General features: G+C 40.0%; 2 non-coding genes across 2 annotated transcripts; both read right to left on the reverse strand.

Annotated features, from left to right (window-relative positions):
• Nucleotides 1-8214: 8214 nt before the first annotated feature.
• Nucleotides 8215-8321, reverse strand: LOC141650826 (small nucleolar RNA R71). The gene has a single exon (XR_012546838.1). It is a non-coding gene; the product is annotated as a small nucleolar RNA R71 (small nucleolar RNA).
• Nucleotides 8322-20247: 11926 nt separating this feature from the next.
• On the reverse strand, nucleotides 20248-20354 carry LOC141650238 (small nucleolar RNA R71). Its single transcript, XR_012546282.1, has one exon. It is a non-coding gene; the product is annotated as a small nucleolar RNA R71 (small nucleolar RNA).
• Between the last annotated feature and the right edge of the window lie 368 nt (nucleotides 20355-20722).

Consider the following 20722-nt stretch of genomic DNA (forward strand, 5'->3'; position numbering starts at 1 on the left):
CAATGTTGTGAAAATTCTCCTACTACTTTGGAAGGATTGAGTAATCAGAATGCTATCATCATCGCCAAAATGAAGGAGGAAGATGGCAAGTGGAAGTTTCCGGACAAAAGTGAGCCATACTTCATTGACAAGAATCATGGGCTTGTTGGTTTGAAGAATTGCAAATACTCAAGTGTCAAGAGGAAGGTGAAAAAGAGAATGAATGACAAAACTCTATGGCCAAGCTTTATTTTGAAGTTAATCAAACCATACTTATGCTTATTTGGGGCTTTTTCACAAGCCTTTGATCTTCTTGTGAGAGCCTTGAGCTCTATGGACAAAGAATTCCGACAATTTGAACTAGTTTGGTGGAGTCCTATCTCAAACCACCATTTGTAAAATATTCCTTCCCATAATCTTTGCATTATATAATATTGTATATAATCTCGCATTTCCTTATCTGAGAGTGGAGAGAGAGGGTTGCTTACCCAATTATTGAGCATATTTTCAGAAAAAGATCAGAAGGAATCACAAAAGGGTGCAAGGGAACGATTTTTGAATAAAAAGAAGAAAGGATCGAGAAAGACGGCACAAGACGCTTGTCCTGAACCTCGCCAGGAGCTTAATTCAGCACTGTCCTGCAATCCGCTCGGATTCATTGGAAGACGCTCGTCTCGAAAGGGAATACGCTCGTATCAGACCCGAGACGCTCGTCCTGGGCATGGACTTAGAAATAGTTTTTAGCTGGAAGTGAATCTGCTCGGATTCCTAGAAAGACGCTTGTCCCATATGAGACACTCGTCTCAAGCAAGAGACGCTCGTACCCAGCCAGACTCAAAAGTGCCATGATCCCTGACTCAGAATCTGCGCGTCCTCCTAACAAGACGCTCGGATTGCTCCTGGAAGACGCTCATCTTCACTGCGGGACACTCGGATCTCCATGATTTAAGCTGAAAACCTCGTGGAATCCGCCCGAGCCCGACCCTTATCTGCTCGTCTTTCACTCCTTTTTATTTATAAACACCCCCACCATCCCATATTTCCCATATCTTATCTACCCAAAATCTCACATCATCATCTCTAAAAAACCCCCATCACAAAATCAACCCAAAAACCCTAGATCTTTCAATAAAAAATGATGAACCTAAGAGGAAAAGGCAAGAAGTCCGCTGAGACCGCACCCAAGAAGCGCAAGGGCAATTCTTCATCCGCCCAAGGAGAGGCAAGAGGCTATCACAATGTGATGATAGGAGGGGTGGATCAACTCGAATACTTCCCGGAAGTGATCTTCACTTCCGATGAACATCGCCAAAAATTCGTTACATTGCTAGGTAAGCATTTTGAGCCAACTCAATTCATTGATACCAATGTTTTAGAGGTCCTAGGTATAAGGTATCAAACTGAAATGTTCTTTGATGGAATGAGTCTTGGAAAGCTATTCTATGCCTATGAGGAAACCTACCTTAGCCTTACCCTAGAGTTCTTGTGTAGTCTCCGCATCGTCACAAATACTCGGAGAACTTTTTGTATGGAATTCCGACTATGCAATCGAGACCATAGGTTAACCCTTGATCAATTTACAAATATCTTTGGTCTTCTTGTGCCAACGGAAAACACCGACAAACCAACCGACTTTAATGTTGACCGCATTTGGAGAGCTATCTCCGGGAGGGACTTCATTTACTTGAAACAATGTTATACCTTCCAATTCAACATCCGGTGATTCGAATCACCGAACGCTTCATTGCCGACACTATCAATGGGAGATTTGAACAAGATAGGTGAACTCTCCTTGACTTGACCTTCTTAGAGTCATATTTGAATATTCAAGGGACAAGGCCTTATAATTTCAACACTCCCCTTGAGATGCTCACAAGGTTCTTCGATTTTGCTCAAGGGAATTCACATTAAGACTTTCGTGATGGGAGGCCTAGTCACGATGTTGGCCAATGATCTTTGTCCCGGGTTTAACCTTCATGGGACTTATGTAAAGCTCAAAGGGGAAACCTTGATTAAGGAGGATGCCATCTTCAACCACCACCGGTGGTGTACCTACACTCAAACCGGGAGTGTGGAGTGGTTTACAAAGGGGTGCTTTTCTATTGTTCTTGCGGGGTGGAATGTACCACCTACCATGCCTCGGTTGAGTCGGTACTCGCCTACACCAAGCTACCTCCTCGATATTGAGATCCACCCCAACCCACCACAGCGAGAGGAAGCACCTCGTCAACCCCATCAAGCTCGTGGGATGCCGGTACGGGATAATGCACCACCGTCTTATGTACCCATTCCACCATACCCCACTCCATATGTGCCATTCCAACCACAAGTTCCCAATGCTCCGGATGTGAATGACTTGATGAAACTTATGCAACGGGTCGATCTTGGAGTGCACGATGGGAGGGTTGGCAACTATTTGGCTCTTTATCCTCAATACTACCAAATGGCTCAACAAGGGTATATCGACACTAGAGGCCCTCGCCCATCTTGGGCTCAACCGCATATTTTGTTCCCTAATCAAGGGAACCAAGACGGTAACTTTGGCGGCCAAGGTGGAGGGTTCTATAACCAAGGTGGAGAATTCTATGGCCAAGGAGGAGGGTATGACCAAGGAGGTTCTAGCGGGAATAGATACCGCGATGATGATGATGATGACGAGTGAGATGGCAAGAAGTGTCTACCACATCACCTCTAATTGTAAGTTATTTTTTTTTCCTCTTCCTTTCTCTCATGTATAGTTGTATTGCATTTTCAATTAACTTGCATTTGTATTATATCATTCACCTTAGAATAATTCATATAGTATAGTTCACATAGTATACTTTGCATTGTAATATATTCATATAGTTAGTAGCATATAAACTAGAATTATTATTCACTAATGACCAAACCTATTCATTTCTACACTAGAAATAGTATTTAAATCGGTTTAATTTGGGGAGGTTTGATCATATGTGACTTAAGCATTCAGCATGCATCATATAATATAGTTTAGATTGCATTAATTTATTATATATGTCATATAGAATTGCATTTAATTAGAGCATGCATTCATTCATATCATATTATTACATTTGTACTTCATTTTCCATAAAACTTTGAAAATCCAAAAACATGTATTTCTTTTTCATTCCTACTCCTACATGTACATTGAGGACAATGTCCAAAATAAAGTGGGGGATGGGAATTTATATTCCAAAATTACAAAAAAATTAAAAATTTTGAAAAATACAAAAACATGTCTTTTTATTTCATAAAAACAAAAAAAAAACCATAAAATTTTGAAAAATTGGAAAACCCAAAAACATGTTCATTCCTTTTTAGTGTAGAATTGTATATATTGTACATACTTGTTTGTTTGCTCGTTTGTTTATCCTTTTTCACATTGATCGACTACGCCACATCCGAGACATGAGGATATTGAAGACCGCATGGTATGATCTTTCCAATCTCCTTTTTGCTCTTTATGTAAATGACTATGTGGCTTTATTTTGATTGATGCGGTATAAACAATGTGATTATAGGATTGCATTTAGATTATATGGCATACTAGTTGGTAGAAGCATATGCATTAGGTTGTATAAATGTTAGTTACATCATGGCATATAGTTGCATTTAGGAAAAATTTTGTGAAAACATCTATTTGAGAAATTTGACAAGTGAATATAAGGCCCTTGTAGATACTTTTTATTCTTAAGACTTTGCATGTTAGAATACTTTTAAAACACCCTAGGATGTGTAATTCTAGTATCCTTTGACCCATGGATTAAGGCCTAGTCAAGAGTACCTTGTGGTGTAATAACTCCTTGGCTACCGTTTATTCCAAGGTGACCCTTGAAACTATGCAACCATCTTCCATGTTCCACCACATTTTGTCATCAAAAAGGGAATGGGCACAAAAATTGTTCAAATTTGAGTTCAAGAATTGAAATGAAAAGTCAAGAAAGTTTGCAAATTGCATCAAAAGAAAAGAGGAGTAACAAAAATGAAAACTCCTATGCTTCAAATATAAGCACCCTCACTACAAATAGGGTGACTTTGAAAATGTTCAAAAGAAATGCAAGAAAAAGTTGAAATTGTCAAGTGTTGAAAATGCCAAACATCAAAGAAATGGCAAAAAGAAATGTTCTCAAAATGTCAAATGGCATAGATTGGGGGGAAAAACAACAACAAAAAGCAGACTCCCATAAGAAGCTCAAAAATCTATTGATCCCTTTTCCATCGTATCCACTTTTGTGCATGGTAGAGAGGTGACGACCCTTCTTCTTGTTTAGGCAAGAAGGGGAATTCCGCGATCCTCCAGTATTTCTAACACCATAGGGAGTCTACTCTTGACGAAAGCATTTAACAATTGAGGACAAAGGTACCCTAACTAAACACAACTTGGATGTGATTTATTGGTATCCTTCCAGGCTTAGTAGTTTGAAGAAACCATATCTATGATGGAATGCGTACCCTTAGATTGCTTCCCTTTTAGATAATTTCCGCCAATTAGATGAGGAAAGTGGCTATTCATTTTTGTAGATGCATCCATTACTTGGTTTGTGTGCTTTAATGATTGGATATATCGTCATTTTGGCAAGCCCCACCTTGCCTTGCAAGAAGGCACCTTACCTCGTAGATGTCTTGTTGTGAGTTGAAGGGGCGGAGTGAGACCCGCTAATTGTCTCACATCGGTTATATTATTAGGATAGCTTAAATAATGGTCTGCTTTTAGTCACCTCTTTACTCGGGACGAGTAAAGGTTCGGTTTGGGGATATTTGATGTGACTCTTAATTGCGCACATTTAGTCCCCTAATTGAGCCTATTTCGCATACTATTATAACATTCCATAGCCATTTAATCTGTCAAATGCTTTCTATTTTGCTTTCCTAGTGCATTTCGTATGTTTTGTTGGAAGGAAGATAATTAGGCGGAATTCCCGTCTCCCGTGCATATTTGGAATCTTGTTGATGATATTGGATGGACTAATATGAAATAGGAGGCAAGAACGAAGACCAACAACACAAGAATAAGGAGAATGCAAATGGAGGTAAAGCAAGGACCACTCTGAGGAACAATCCGAGTGACATAGGCAGAAGACGCTCGTCTCCCCCTCTCAAGATCCGAGCGTCCCGTACAAAAGACGCTCGTCTCCTCACCTCTCAATCTGAGCGTCTCCCTCCTTAATCCGAGCGGATGGTGACGACCCTAGAGCGATATGCTCATCTCCTTGAAAGACTTGCATTTCTCCACTTTAAAACTTAGCATTGTTATTTACTAATTTCTCCTTACTTAACCTAGTAATGCACCACTATATATACTCCATTTGTAATAATCAAGAGAAGTAGGTTCCCATAATAGAAAACCCTCTTAGATTAGATTAGGAGTAGATTAGAATAGATTAGTCTCAATCATTCCACAAAATTACACATTAATCTTTCCTTAATCATTGTTGAATTTTATTATTATTGGGTAATTGAAGATTATTGGGTTATTATTGGAGAATTAACAACTCTCCATCAATCAAGTTCTCTTCTTTTATCCTTTGCTTTATTATTTGGAATCATCTTTATAGTTATAATTCCCTTTTACTCTTGTTTAATTATTGTTAATCACTTTCATTTATTCATCATGTTTTGCGTTGTTAATATGATTGATAACCTTATTAACATGTTGAACTTGATAATAAGTGAGTAGTCTTTTAGCTAGGACTAATGGGCAATTAGAGGAAACAAACATGGGGAATGACTTATGCTTAATCTAATATGTCTCCATAATTAATTTGCTTGCTTGTTGTGATGTCAACTGATGTGACCATAATTAGAGCATATTTAGTCCCCGAATTAGCCTTGTTCCCATGCTTTTTAGTGCATATTTGGATCATTTATTGTCTTTAGTTCTTTGTTTTGCATATTCTTTGAGGTTTTGATCCCTTGGTAGGAAAGGAGTGCAAACCTTGCATTTTCATGGCAAAACGAGACTAAATTGATTGAATTCAATGACCAAGCATCAAGGAGAGACAAGATTAGAAGGCCTATGTACATACTATAGTAGATGGGCAATGATGAGAAACGATCCTTGCATCCCCAAGGAAATCCATAAGGATCTTATGAAGAAAAAGGAAGAAAAGAAGAAGAAAGTAGACTGCACAGCAATCCGTGCGTCTTCCCCAGAAGACGCCCGTCTCCACCACCACAATCCGTGCGTTTTCTCCCCAAGACGCCCGGGCAGCAGCTCCAGAAGACGCCCGTCTTCACCCCAAGACGCCCGGGCAGAGACCACAGAATCCGCCCGTCCCGTGCTAAAGACGCCCGAATTCCAAGGCAGACCAATTTCGTTTCTTCAAGCTTCAAGAAAGATGCCCATCCTTCCAAAAAGACCGGTGTTTCCTTAAGTAGGGACTTAATTGTCATTTAAGCCCTTAGTTAACCCTAATTTCTACACCTAATCCCCACTATAAATACCCCATTAGTCTAATTAGAAGAGCATGTTCTTCTTAGCAATCTTTAGTGTAGTTAATATCAATCAAATCTCTCTTTAATCTTGTAATCAACAATTAATCAAGTTTTATTTCCTTAATCTCTCTCTTGTTCATCCTTTATTTTGGGTAATTGAAGATTATTTGGGTTATTATTGGGAGATTGACAACCTCTCAATCAAGCATCAAGTACTTCTTTTATTCTTTGCTTTATTATTGGAATCATTAGCAGGTATAATTCTCTTAATACTTTTTTAATTATTGTTAATTATATTCATTTATTCATCATGTTTCACTTTGTTGGTATGATTGACAACCTTGCTAGCATGTTCAACATGATAATGAGTGACTAGTCACTTAGCTAGGGTTAATGGGTAATTAGGGGAAACCAACATGGGGAATGATTTATGCTTAAATTAATATGCTTTCATGGTTTATTTGCTTGCTTGTTATGATCTCAACTCATGCACATGTTATGTTTGATAAAATGCGAGCCTATGAATCCTTGCATTTTTTACCCATCACCTATCTTTTCAATGAGACTTGTAAGTCATAAACCAACTCGAGTCTCATTAGACCATGCATGTTGTTGAGTAGGGAAGATTAATTCGACTTGTAGGTGTTGTACAATCTAATCGATTCGGATCCGGGACCCAAACTTTCCTAGGATTGTAAGATATAAACCAACTCAATCCATCACAACAATAATTGCTTGCTTATAACTTGAGAATATGTTTGTATGATCAATTCCCATGAATCCCCTATGACCCCATGACACCCTAGTGCTTTTTATCAATTGTTTACAACCCTTTTTAATTCATCTTGCTTGTTTACTTTCATTGCTATTTAGTTTAGTGACCTTCTACATCAACCCCAATTGTGACACCCCTAAGACACCGCTAGTTACAATAGAAATCTCATCTCAATTCCCGTCCCTTGGGATCCGACCTTTACTTGCCTCTTTACTAATTGTAGAGTTGTTTGTGAAGTTATAAATTGTGTTTTGGTCTAGGTGCTGCTAACGACAAGTTACCGAAAAGACATAGTAAGTCCGACCAAAAATGGCGCCGTTGCCGGGGACGGTGTTAAGTTGATTTAAATTTTCTAACATTGTTATTAGTTGTGTCTTTCTTTGCCTTGGGGAAGTAAAACTCCTCAAGGTTTGTTCTAATTGTTTTCGAGTTGTTTGATATTTTGCATGTCTAGAAGGTCACAAGGTGACTTGTTACCTTTTGATCACGAAATTGAAAGAACTTTGACAACCAATAGAAGACTTGCTAGGAGAACTTTGAGAGGTATTGGTGAGGTTGTAGATATTCAACCAACTATTGAGTTCATCAACCCTTTTGCAAGAGAAGGTGAGGAGAACCCAACACAAAATCCAACACAAAATCAACCCACAATGCCTAAGTTTTCATCACATTCCGTACCCACCGAGGAGAACCTACCCAATGGTACTACCACACCACAACATCTAACCGAAAATTATATTGCCAAATCCGCATTTATCCAATTAGTCGAAAGGAGCCAATTTGGGGGGATGCCTAGTGAAGACCCTCACTCTCATATGGAGACCTTTTGCGACTATTGTGATGCGATTTCTCAAACCGGTGTAACTCAAGACCAAATCCGATGGGTCTTATTTCCTTTTTCTCTAATTGGCACCGCGAAACAATGGTTGAAAGGCCTTGATAAGGCTACTCTCGGAATTGATTCTTGGAAGAAGTTGGCTCTAGCTTTCTACAAAAAGTTTTATCCACCGGAAAAGATTAACATGCTAAGAGCTCAAACTACGGGTTTTAAGCAAAGGGATGAAGAATCTTTGTATGAAGCTTGGGAGTGATTCAAAGGAATTTGTCGCTCATGTCCTCACCATGGACTTAGCGAGTGGTTCTTGGTACAACAATTTTGGAACGGTCTTTATGAAGATTCAAGGAACATTCTCAACATGGGATCAAATGGAATGTTCATCGAAGTTGATGACAATCAAACTTGGAACAAAATTAAGGAAATGGCGGTCCATAACTCACAATATAGTAGACCTCGCAAGGCTACTAGAGGAGGAAAGCATGAAGTGGACTCCATTACTCAATTGGGTGCTCAACTTAGTGCTCACATTGATACCATCAATTTGAAGTTTGAAAAAGCTATGGCTAGACTTGAAGAAGCCTCAAAATCACCAAAGCATCATGTTAATGCCATGAGGGCATCTTCATCAATCCCAAGAGGGATATGTGAGAATTGTGGAACTTTGGGACATGACCAAAGTGAATGTAGGGGAACAAATGAACAAGTGAATGCTTTCCAAGCATACAAAAGTGGTACCCCTTATTCCAACTATTACAATGAAAACACCAAATTCCATCCAAATCTCTCATACAAAAGCCAAAATGTTCAAAACCCTCAACCAACATACACCCCACCTCCCATGAGAAACCAAAATCAAAGACCCTTTTACAACCAAAACCAAGGTTACCAAAATCAAACTCCATACAATCAACAAAATGACCAAGGTTTTGATGTTCAAAAAGTGGTACTTCAAATGCAAAAGAATCAACAAGAGTTTTTCACTCAAATGCAAAAGGATAGTCAAGCAAAGTAAACCACCATCAACAACATCCTAGCTCACACCAAAATGTTGGAAACCCAATTGACTCAACTAGCATCTTCAAGCTCACAAAGACAAAAGGGGCAATTACCACCTTAAAGTAATCCCCCAAGACATGAAACGGTTAGTGCCATTCACTTGAGAAGTGGTACAAGGTATGAAGCACCGAAGAAGCAAGTTGAGGATGAAGTTGTGGAAGCTAGTGACAAAGAAGAAATTGTGCAAAACTCCAAGGATGGAGAACCATCAAAAGAAGAAATTCCAAAGAAAAATGAAGACAAGGTCAAGGAGAAGGAGCCCATTGTGATTAGACTTCCTTTTCCAAGTCGTCAAGCCAAGCCCAAATTTGATGACCAACATGGAAAATTTATGGAAATTGTGAAGAATTTGGAAGTCTCGATTCCTTTCACGGAATTGATCAATCACGTGCCGGCCTATGCGAAATACATGAAAGACATCCTCACAAAGAAGAAGTCGATCCGGAAGCTTGAGACTATCGCCTTCACTAAGGTGAGTAGTGCAATACTTCAAGGGAGTTCACCTCCAAAACTCAAGGATCCGGGAAGCTTCTCAATACCGTGTACCATTGGCGACACCCCGATCAACAAAGCCTTATGTGATCTTGGGGCTAGTGTGAGTGTTATGCCGTACTCGGTGAGTAAAAGGTTGGGGATGGGAGAGCTTAAATGCACTAATATTACACTCTAAATGACCGATAGATCGACGAAGACACCATTAGGGATATGGGAAGATGTTCCCGTACGAATTGGGAAATTTTTCATCCCGGTGGACTTTGTCATTGTTGACATGGAAGAAGATTCCAACATTCCAATCATTCTAGGAAGACCTTTCTTACACACCGCGGGTGCGGTGATTGATGTAAAACATGGAGAGCTCACTCTAGAAGTGGGAGATGAGAGCATAACTTTCAATCTTGACAAGACCATGAGAGCTCCCCATTTGCATGAACAATGTTTTATGATTGATCATTATAGCCGGAAGGATGATAGGAAGAAGTCGGAATTCCAATGGAAGAAGAAAATTGAAGATGCTCCATTCAATGAGCAAGTGAATTGTAGCAAAGAGAGCTTGAAAAGCTCACCAAAGTCAAGCAATGAAGAGGATGGCCTCATTGGCCAAGACAAGATAGTGGGAGAGTTGTCTCTATCAACTCAAGAGATCTTTAGTGATCAAGTAGATGAAGTTGGTATTTGGGACGATGAGTTTGAAGGGATTTTCAATCCCTATATTGGCAATGCTATCGATCAAGACCGACAACAAGGGCAAAGGTCTATTGAAGATCTTTATCATGATAATGAACAAGCTTTTGATTACTTCTTCAAGGTGTTGAGCAACATCAACAACACCTTGGACATGCCCCCATGACATCTCACTAAGGATGAGAGTTTGGTGGAGTCCTCCCTAAACCACCATTTGTAAATATTTCTAACTCCCTAACTCGCATTTTAATTCTTACATTGCATTTTTGTCACTTTTGGATTTGTATACTTTGATCAAGATAATTATCATTTTTAAGAGAAGTGAGGGAGGGACTAATGATTTCAATTGATGTGTAGTGCTTTAGCTTAGTGTGGGGATAGCAATTGCCTACGCTATTCATGCCTTAGTAGTGCCCCCACAACGAAGAACACGGGATTTTGAAGAATGAAAAATGACACGGGATATGCAAGTACACGGATGGAACTGAATCCGGGTAAAAGGGGCAGAATCAGAGCGTCTTCATGAGAACCCGCCCGTCTTCAGGCAACACGGGCGTATTTGTCAAAAGACGCCCGTCCTTCTAAGCTGAATTTTTGAAATTTTGGGACTGTTACCAAATCCGGGCGTCCTGCAAAAGAATCTGCCCGTCCTCAGAAAGACGCTCGTCCTGCAAGAAAAGACGCCCGTCTTTTTGGCTGAGAAAAACAAGAAATTTCACTGGAAAGGAATCCGCCCGTCTTCAGTGAAAGACGCCCGTCCCGCAGTTGAACAATCCGAGCGTCTTTGCTGAAAGACGCTCGTCTTTAGGCGAGAATTTCTCAACCCAGAACAGACAGAATCCGGGCGTCCCAAAGGAAAGCCGCCCGTCTTCCCCCTGCAATTCAAATTTTTCGGGTCTTTTATAAACCCCCTCGCACATTCATTTCTTCATTTCTTCATTCAAAACACTACCCATAAACCCCAAAACTCAAAACCCTCATCCTCTCCATCACCAAAACAAGATTTCCTCAATCTCATTCATCAAAATCAAATCAAATCATCCTTTTAACAACAATTAATCACTCCTCTTTCAACAAAAATCAAACCAAGCACCAAAATCTTCAACCTTTGAGTCGATTTTTGAATTCATAAAGGCAAAGCCTTTCATCTTAAAATGGATTTGGGTATACTTAGAAATTGAAGATTTTCACTCTTCTCTTGGTTAAACCATCAATGGCAAGGACAAAAGAAGCAACAAAAGGAGCAACAAAGGCACCAAAGGCAAAGGCACTCTCAACAAGACAAAAGTGTCTTCAAGCAAAGAAAGCCTCATTGGCTATGGTGGTAGCTAGTTCAAACTTGAAAGTGCAACAACAACAACCTCCCTTAGAAGCAACAACATCAACTACTCCGGAAATTGCTCAACTTTCGAACTATCCGGAGGTAATTTTCATTTCTAACTCCCATAGGGAAACTTTTGCCAAGTATGCTAGAAAATCCTTTCTATCCACCAAGTTTATTTGTGAAGATGCCTTGAATAAGTTGGGTGTCCTTGAACAAACTAAAGCCTTCTTTGAAGCCATGGGGTTGGAAAAATTATTTGCTACAAAAGAATTGACATACCCCTCCCTTACCTTAGAATTCTTGAGTTCTTTGAAAGTTACTAAGGTAGAGATTAGGGAAAACATCGAGTTCCGCCTAGCTAATGTGAGTAGGCGCATCACCTTTGATGAATTGGGTAAAGCATTGGGTCTTAGTGATTCACCTAGTTATTTCAAGAATGTTGGCAAGTATGACCCCGCTCCTCTTTGGGAGGCGATTTCCGGAAGGAAATTTGAGAACTATCATGCTAGTCGCGCTCTATTAGTCCACCATCCGGGCATTAGAGTGTGGCATAAGGTCATCGGGAATACCATCATTGCAAGAAAAGACACCAACCACTTTACCAAGTTCGATTTTGTTCTTCTTGAGTCGGCCTTAAATATTAGAAGGGAATTCACCAAGCCTTTCAATTCTCTAAGGCTTTTGGTGGATAGATTGCTAAATGTTGATTGTGGGAAGCAAGGCACCACCGTTATTGTGAATGGAGGTCTAGTCACTCTTTTGGCTAAGTACTTTGATCCGAATTTCAACAAGGATAGCAAGTATGTGGCGAAAAAGGGTGGTCATCTCATTGATTTGGATGTTATGATTAACAAGTACAAGTGGGTTACTCATAACCCTCTTGACACCAAGTATGGGTGGCTCACTAGTGAGGCTAGATCTTTTACTTTGCCTTATAAGATTTGTCGTTTAAGTGTCCATCGAACCAACTACCTCCTTCCCCTCTCAAAAGAAGCCGAATACATCATCCGACAACAAAGGGATGAAGTTGAAAAGCCCTCCTCTTCCATTGTCACACCACCCTATCCTTTCAAGTACCAAGAGTTCAAACCTGAAGGTGTTGAAGCAAGCAAAGATTATATGACTCTACTCATGCAAGAGATGCACAAGCAAGCTTTTAAGGATCGGGAAGATGCTTACATAGCCCAATATCCACCCCTCCTTCATTTAGCTAGGCAAGGACTACTTGACCCTTCATGTCCTTTGCCTAGTTGGGCGGATAGGGAAGTCTTCTTTCCGGGTGCGTCTAGGGGTGAGATTCCGGGTGACGATGAGGTTGTCGGTGATGCGGTTGTTTATAGCATTGATGAAGAGGCTAGTGAAGAAGAAGAAGAAGAGGATGATGAACAAAGTGAACAAGAAAATGAAGAGGGAAGTGGTGATGAGTCCACTTCTATTGAGGAAGATGATGATAATGATGATATGATGGAAGACTAGCAAGCTTTGGAGGCTCCTACCCTCTTGAGGTTTGTCTACTTCTTTGTTTATTTTATTTACTTTATCTTGATCATGGTTGGAGTAGTCCTAGCAACATAGAGAACTAACACCTCGGCCCCATTGAGGTGTTCTTATTTCATTGTTCCCACTTTTGAAAATCCAAAATGACAAATTTAGTTTCATGCATTGCATCTTGTGTGCATGAACAACACCCAACCTTAGGACATTAGAAATAATGTCTAACTCGGTTTGGGGAAGTACATGCATACACAACGGGAGGTAATCTAAATTACGCTCTCCGTCATAAACAAAAACCCATGCATCATGTAGTGTAGATTAGTGTAGCTTGCATTTAGTATAGAATTCATGCATCATGCTTGCATGATTTCCCATCATTTTGGCCATTGAGGACAATGCCCATATTAGTGTGGGGATGGGGAATTCTAACTTAACTTTTATTCAAAAATCCAAAAAAATTGAAAAATTTCAAAAACCATAAAAATTTGAAAAATTGAAAAACCAAAAACAAGTTCATTTCCTTTGTAGTGTAGTCATGTATATATTGTTGTATATATTGTGTTTGTTTTATCCTTGTTCACATTGATCGACTACGCCACATCTGAGACATGAGGATATTGAAGACCGCATGGTATGATCTTTCCAATCTCCTTTTTCCTCTTTATGTTAATGACTATGTGGCTTTATTTTGATTGATGCGGTACAACAATGTGAACTTAGGACTTGCATTTATTTTATATGTCATATTAGTTGGTATAATCATTTGCATTAGGATGTTTATATGTTAGTTGCATTATGGCATGTAGTTGCATGTTAGAAAAATTTTGTGAAACCGTCTATTTGGGAAGCTTGACAAGTGTATATAGGCCCTAGTAGATGGTTTTTCTTCTTAAGACTTTGCTTGTTAGAATACTTGTAAAACACCCTAGGATGTGTCATGCTAGTATCCTTTGACCCATGGATTAAGGCCTAGTCAAGAGTACCTTGTGGTGTGATAACTCCTTGGCTACCGTTTATTCCAACGTGACCCTTGAAACCATGCATCCATCCATCCATCATCCATGTTCTACCACATTTTTGTCATCAAAGGGAATGGGCACAAAAAGAAATCAATTTGAGTTCAATGAAATGAAGAGTGAAAGAAAGTTTGCAAAAAAATGCATCAAATGAAAAGAGGAGCAAAAATAGAACTCCTAAAGCTTCAAATATAAGCCACCCTCACTACATATGGGGTGACTTTGAAAATGTTCAAAAGAAATGCATAGAAAAGTTGAAAAGTTGTCAAGTGTTGAAATGCCAAAAATAAAAAAGAAATGGCAAGAAAGTGTTCTCAAATGTTATATGCCACAAGAAATTGGGGGGAAAACAAAAACAAAGCAAACTCCCAAACTGAAACTCAAATATCTATTGATCCCTTTATCCATCGTCTCCATTTTTGTGCATGGTAGAGAGGGGACGACCCTTTCTCTTGTCTAGGCAGGAGGGGGAATTCCGCGATCCTCCATGGTTTCTAACACCATAGGGAGTCTATTCTTGACAAAAGCATTTAACGATTGAGGACAAAGGTACCCTAGCTTGACACAACTTTGAGGTGATTTATTGGTATCCTTCTAGGCTTCGTAGTTTGAAGAAATTGCATCTATAAAGGAGTGTGTACCCTTGAATTGCTTCCCTTGTAGATATTTCCGCCACTTAGATGAGGAAAGTGGCTATTCTTTTGTAGATGCATCCATTATTTGATTTTGTGTGCTTAATGTTTGGATGTGTCGCCATTTTGGCAAGACCCACCTTGCCTTGCAAGAAGGGATCCTACCTCATGGTTGTCTTGTTGTGAGTTGAAGGGGCGGAGTGAGACCCGCTAATTGTCTCATATCGGCTATGTTATTAGGTTAGTTTAAATAATGGTCCTAGTCTTTGTCACCTCTTTACTCGGGACGAGCAAAGGTTCGGTTTGGGGATATTTGATGTGACCATAATTAGAGCATATTTAGTCCCCGAATTAGCCTTGTTCCCATGCTTTTTAGTGCATATTTTGGTCATTTATTGTCTTTAGTTCTTTGTTTTGCATATTCTTTGAGGTTTTGATCCCTTGGTAGGAAAGGAGTGCAAACCTTGCATTTTCATGGCAAAACGAGACTAAATTGATTGAATTCAATGACCAAGAATCAAGGAGAGACAAGATTAGAAGGCCTATGTACATACTATAGTAGATGGGCAATGATGAGAAAAGATCCTTGCATCCCCGAGGAAATCCCCAAGGATCTTATGAAGAAAAAGGAAGAAAAGAAGAAGAAAGCAGACTGCACAGCAATCCGTGCGTCTTCCCCAGAAGACGCCCGTCTCCACCACCACAATCCGTGTGTTTTCTCCCCAAGACGCCCAGGCAGCAGCTCCAGAAGACGCCCGTCTTCACCCCAAGACGCCCGGGCAGAGACCACAGAATCCGCCTGTCCCGTGCTAAAGACGCCCGGATTCCAAGGCAGACCAATTTCATTTCTTCAAGCTTCAAGAAAGATGCCCATCCTTCCAAAAAGACCGGCGTTTCCTTAAGTAGGGACTTAATCGTTATTGAAGCCCTTAGTTAACCCTAATTCCTACACCTAATCCCCACTATAAATACCCCATTATTCTAATTAGAAGAGCATGTTCTTCTTAGCAATCTTTAGTGTAGTTAATATAAATCAAGTCTCTCTTTAATCTTGTAATCAACAATTAATCAAGTTTTAATACAAGTTTTATTTCCTTAATCTCTCTCTTGTTCATCCTTTATTTTGGGTAATTGAAGATTATTTGGGTTATTATTGGGAGATTGACAACCTCTCAATCAAGCATCAAGTACTTCTTTTATTCTTTGCTTTATTATTGGAATCATTAGTAGGTATAATTCTCTTAATCCTTTTTTAATTATTGTTAATTACTTTCATTTATTCATCATGTTTCACTTTGTTGGTATGATTGACAACCTTGCTAGCATGTTCAACATGATAATGAGTGAGTAGTCACTTAGCTAGGGTTAATGGGTAATTAGGGGAAACCAACATGGGGAATAATTCATGCTTAAATTAATATGCTTTCATGGTTTATTTGCTTGCTTGTTATGATCTCAACTCATGCACATGTTATGTTTGATGAAATGCGAGCCTATGAATCCTTGCATTTTTTACCCACCACCTATCTTTTAAATGAGACTTGTAAGACATAAACCAACTCGAGTCTCATTAGACCATGCATGTTTTTGAGTAGGGAAGATTAAGTCGACTTGTAGGTGTTGTACAATCTAATCGATTCGGCTCCGGGACCCAAAATTTCCTAGGATTGTAAGATATAAACCAACTCAATCCATCACAACAATAATTGCTTGCTTATAACTTGAGAATATGTTTGTATGATCTATTCCCATGAATCCCCTATGACCCCATGACACCCTAGTGCTTTTTATCAATTGTTTACAACCCTTTTTAATTCATCTTGCTTGTTTACTTTCATTGCTATTTAGTTTATTGACCTTCTACATCAACCCTTATTGTGACACCCCTAAGATACTGCTAGTTACAATAGAAATCTCATCTCAATTCCCGTCCCTTGGGATCCGACCTTTACTTGCCTCTTTACTAATTGTAGAGTTGTTTGTGACGTTATAAATTGTGTTTTGGTCTAGGTGCTCCTAACGACAAGTTACCGAAAATACATAGTAAGTCTGACCATCAACCTATGCACATGTTATGTTAGCTGAAATGCTAAGCCTATGAATCCTTGCATTTTACCCATCTCTTATCTATTCAACAAGATTTGTAAGATATAAACCAACTCGAGTCTTGTTAGACCATGCATAGAAGTGAATAGGAGGAAAGTAAGTCGACTTGTAGTTGTTATACAATCTAATCGATTCGGCTGCGGGACCCAACTCTTCCTATGAACCGTAAGATATAAACCAACTCGGTTCCTCCACAACATTAATTGCTTGCAACTTTGTAAACATGCTTGTATGACCAACACCATGAACCCCCTATGATCCCATTATATCCTAGTACTCTTTAATACTTGTTTAAACCTCTATTTACTTTATTGCTTTCATTAGTCTAGAACACAACTACAAACCCAAATCAATTCTGACACTAGCACAAATTGAGATAGATACACTTAGAACCCAAAGCACACTGTCCCGTGGATCGACCTCGACTTAACCACTAACCAGTTGTTTGTTGAGAATTATAAATGTGTTTGATTGGGAGACACGACGACACCTTCCATCACAAAGTCCGGTCAACACTGTCACATTATAAATCAAGTCAGCACCGAGGTACCATGCACAGTCATCCTCGTCTTGTTGAGTCTGATCTTTGTTCCATCCTTTGTGTTGTCTGTGTTCAGTCTTTGAACCGTGTCGGATGGAGATGTAATGTGAGCCGTTTTTCTACCTCAGAACCATGGCCCCGTCTTCAACTTCGTCCAACAACAATGACAATAGAGATGTTACAACTGCTCAGCTAGCCAGCCTATTCACTTCTCTCAAGGTCACTCTAGACCGTGTCGAGACCCGTATCGACAACCTGGAAAACAAGGAAACTGGAGAACACAACACTTCACCCTTGACTGAAACTGAGAAAAGGCTCAAACTCTTGGAAGAACAACTCCTAGCCCGGGGTAACAACATCCACCTCGAGAAAAACCGAAGATTTGAACCTGTTGGGGATCAACTACCCGAGAACTTTACATTAACTGATGTGCCCAAATTCAAGGGAGTGGAGGACCCACTCAATCACATTCGAGCCTTCAAAGACTACATGGCCATAAAAGGAGTCAAACAGGAACTCTTCACCCGGATCTTTCCATCGTCCCTATAACCAATCCCCCACCAATGGTACTAATCCCTTGACCCAAAGAACCTCACTACCTGGAATGAGGTCGCAGTTGAATTTGCTAAGTGATGCGTGTCCTAAATATGATGTTTTACACCTTATTTTACACGCATTTCAGAGCTCAATTGTGTAGTTTATTGCTACTATTTGCCCCATTTTGTCTACTTTCGTATTTTTATGTAATATTGCAGATTTATGCGGAAATGAGTAGATTTTGAGCTAAATCTGTCCCCGAGTACCTTGCACTGCATTTGACGTAAAGTATTTACTCAAGGAACGAGCTTGGTGCGCATTTCGAGGCCCGAAAGATAAATCCACGAGAAGTTAGAAGTTAAGTATCAGCTAAAGCAGTCGATCGACCGCTACCTATGGTCGATCGACCATACCACGACTTCCAGGAGCTACTGTACACTGCAGCCCAGTCGATCGACCGGTCACCTTGGTCGATCGGCCACATCGCTACTTTGACGTGAATTAAAAGATCGAGGAATAGCAAGCCCATAGTGGTTAGGTTTTGGAAATAAGAACTACGTTGTATTCTATATAACGTATGCTAGGTTTTGAGAACAATCAATTCAGTTTTTCATTCAGTTCTTTATCAGTTTTTGAATATCAAATAATTAGGGTTCGGGATATTGTTTGGGATTCATTACAATTTTCGTTCGTGCTTTTAATCTTTCCGTTACAATTCCTCTTCGCGGTATTTTTCTGTCCTTGTATTCAGTTTCATCGCTTTATTTTCATTCATAGTTTAAGATTGCTAGTTAGTATCCCAAGGCCAATTATCGTTTATGTTATTTGTTTGTTTAATCATTTCAAGCATGAATTCAGTAGATTACTTAGTCAAATTTATTGTTGTTATCGTTCCTAGTATGAGTAGCTAAATTTATCGTGCTAGGATGTAGGGGATCTGTAGGTTAGGCGGCATAAGAATTATGTAGACCTGAATTGCGTGTTGGTCGATCGACCGCCTTACCTGGTCGATCGACTGGCCACGTGAGGTTTTGCTTCGTTTTAATTGCTTTAAATTCTATATTTGACGAATCGAGTGCACGCGACTAGTTGAATGCTTAGTAATTGACTGACCCATTATATCGAAAGATAGGGAAGGTTGTTAGACTACCAATTTAAATGACTAAACTATGCTGAGATCGAAAGATAGGTAAAGTTTAGGTTATTAGTCACTTTTCAGGACGAGAGTCAGTACTAGTGATATTAGGGACCCGTAGCGAGATCGGAAGATGCTACTTGTTAAGAGTGGACCGAGAGGACCTCTTGTTTTCCCGCCTCATGTGTTTATTTCAGACCTACTTAGTATACTGCTGCCGAAACTACAGTGAACCGACCATCCTTGCACCCTTTTAATATCTGTTTTCATCCGTTTATTTAGTTTATTGTCTTTTATTGCCTCTAGCTATAGATCAACTCAAAACAACCCCCGCATCATTGTTACTTTAAGACCGAAATTAAGACAGCTAGAAATTACATCTGCCTCTCTGTGGTTCGACCCGACTGCCGCTAGCTATAGTTGTAGTTGGAATTATAAATTTATTTTTGGTGCACACAACGACGGGCATCAAATTTTGGCGCCTTTGCCGGGGAGGCAATTGTTCTAATTTTTAGTTGTTTTATTTTAGTCTGTTTCTTAGTTTAAGGGACATTCGTTCCTTCAACTATTCTCATATTCTTTTTGTAGTTTCTTCTTATGCGCAGGTCACAGGGTGGTGAATTACTACCGTTCAATCCTGAGATTGAGAAGACTTTGCGCGAGTTGAGACGATCATCTAGGATATTGCCGACAGAGGAAGAGCTGAGTACTCTGTCTAGTTACTACGAGAACGAGCTGTTTGAGGAGGATCCTACTTCGTCTTCAGTTTCTACTTCATCAGCTGAGACAGTCACTACTCCAGATTTTCTAGAGATGGCTGAAGAAGCAACTATAGTGAGTCACTCGGAGCCGACAGCTGCGAATCTATATAAGGGGTTCGAATTACCGGGAGCTGATAGAAAATTCGAACCGAAGCCTTCTTACATCAACTTGGTTGAGAGGAACCAATTCCGGGGAGCTGCAAATGAATATGCAGCCAAGCATATGGAGATATTTATTGATTGTTGCTGCTCTATACCCCCATCGACTGGTGTGACCCAGGACCAGGTGAAGGAAACCATGTTTATATTCTCTCTCCGTGATGCTGCAAGGGAGTGGTACAGGGACCTGGACCGAGCTGCTAATGGGATCACCGAGTGGAATTCTTTGGCCTTGGAATTCTACAAGAAATATTTCTCTGCCTCAAAGACAAATGCCATTAGAGCTCAGATCACGAGCTTTAAACAGGGTCCTAATGAGAACTTTCATGAGGCGTGGGTGCGTTTCAAGAAGCTGGTGCGAACCATTCCGCATCATGGGTTTGAGAAATGGAGCCTATGCAATCAGTTCTACAATGGGCTCTATGACGATCAGAGGGCTATCCTGGATGCGACAGCTAGTGGCAGATTCCAGGAGAATATGGGAGAGACTAAGGGGTGGAAGATCATTGATGACTTGGCCACCCATAAAGCTGAGTATGGGAACTCCAGGGGAAATCAAAGGAGAGCTGCTGAATCTCCTTCTGTAGCTGCATTAGAAGCTCTCACGGCAAGGTTTGATAAGTACGAGTTGGGAGGAGCTTCGAAAGGAGGGATTTACCATGTAAATGCGGTTTCAGACGGTCCTTTCGTCTACAAAAGATGTGGAGCTGAGGCACATGTTTCAGAAAATTGTCCTAGTCCCTTTGAGT

The sequence above is a fragment of the Silene latifolia genome, chromosome 3, assembly GCF_048544455.1.
Source record: "Silene latifolia isolate original U9 population chromosome 3, ASM4854445v1, whole genome shotgun sequence".
In the NCBI taxonomy this organism is placed as follows: Eukaryota; Viridiplantae; Streptophyta; class Magnoliopsida; order Caryophyllales; family Caryophyllaceae; genus Silene; species Silene latifolia.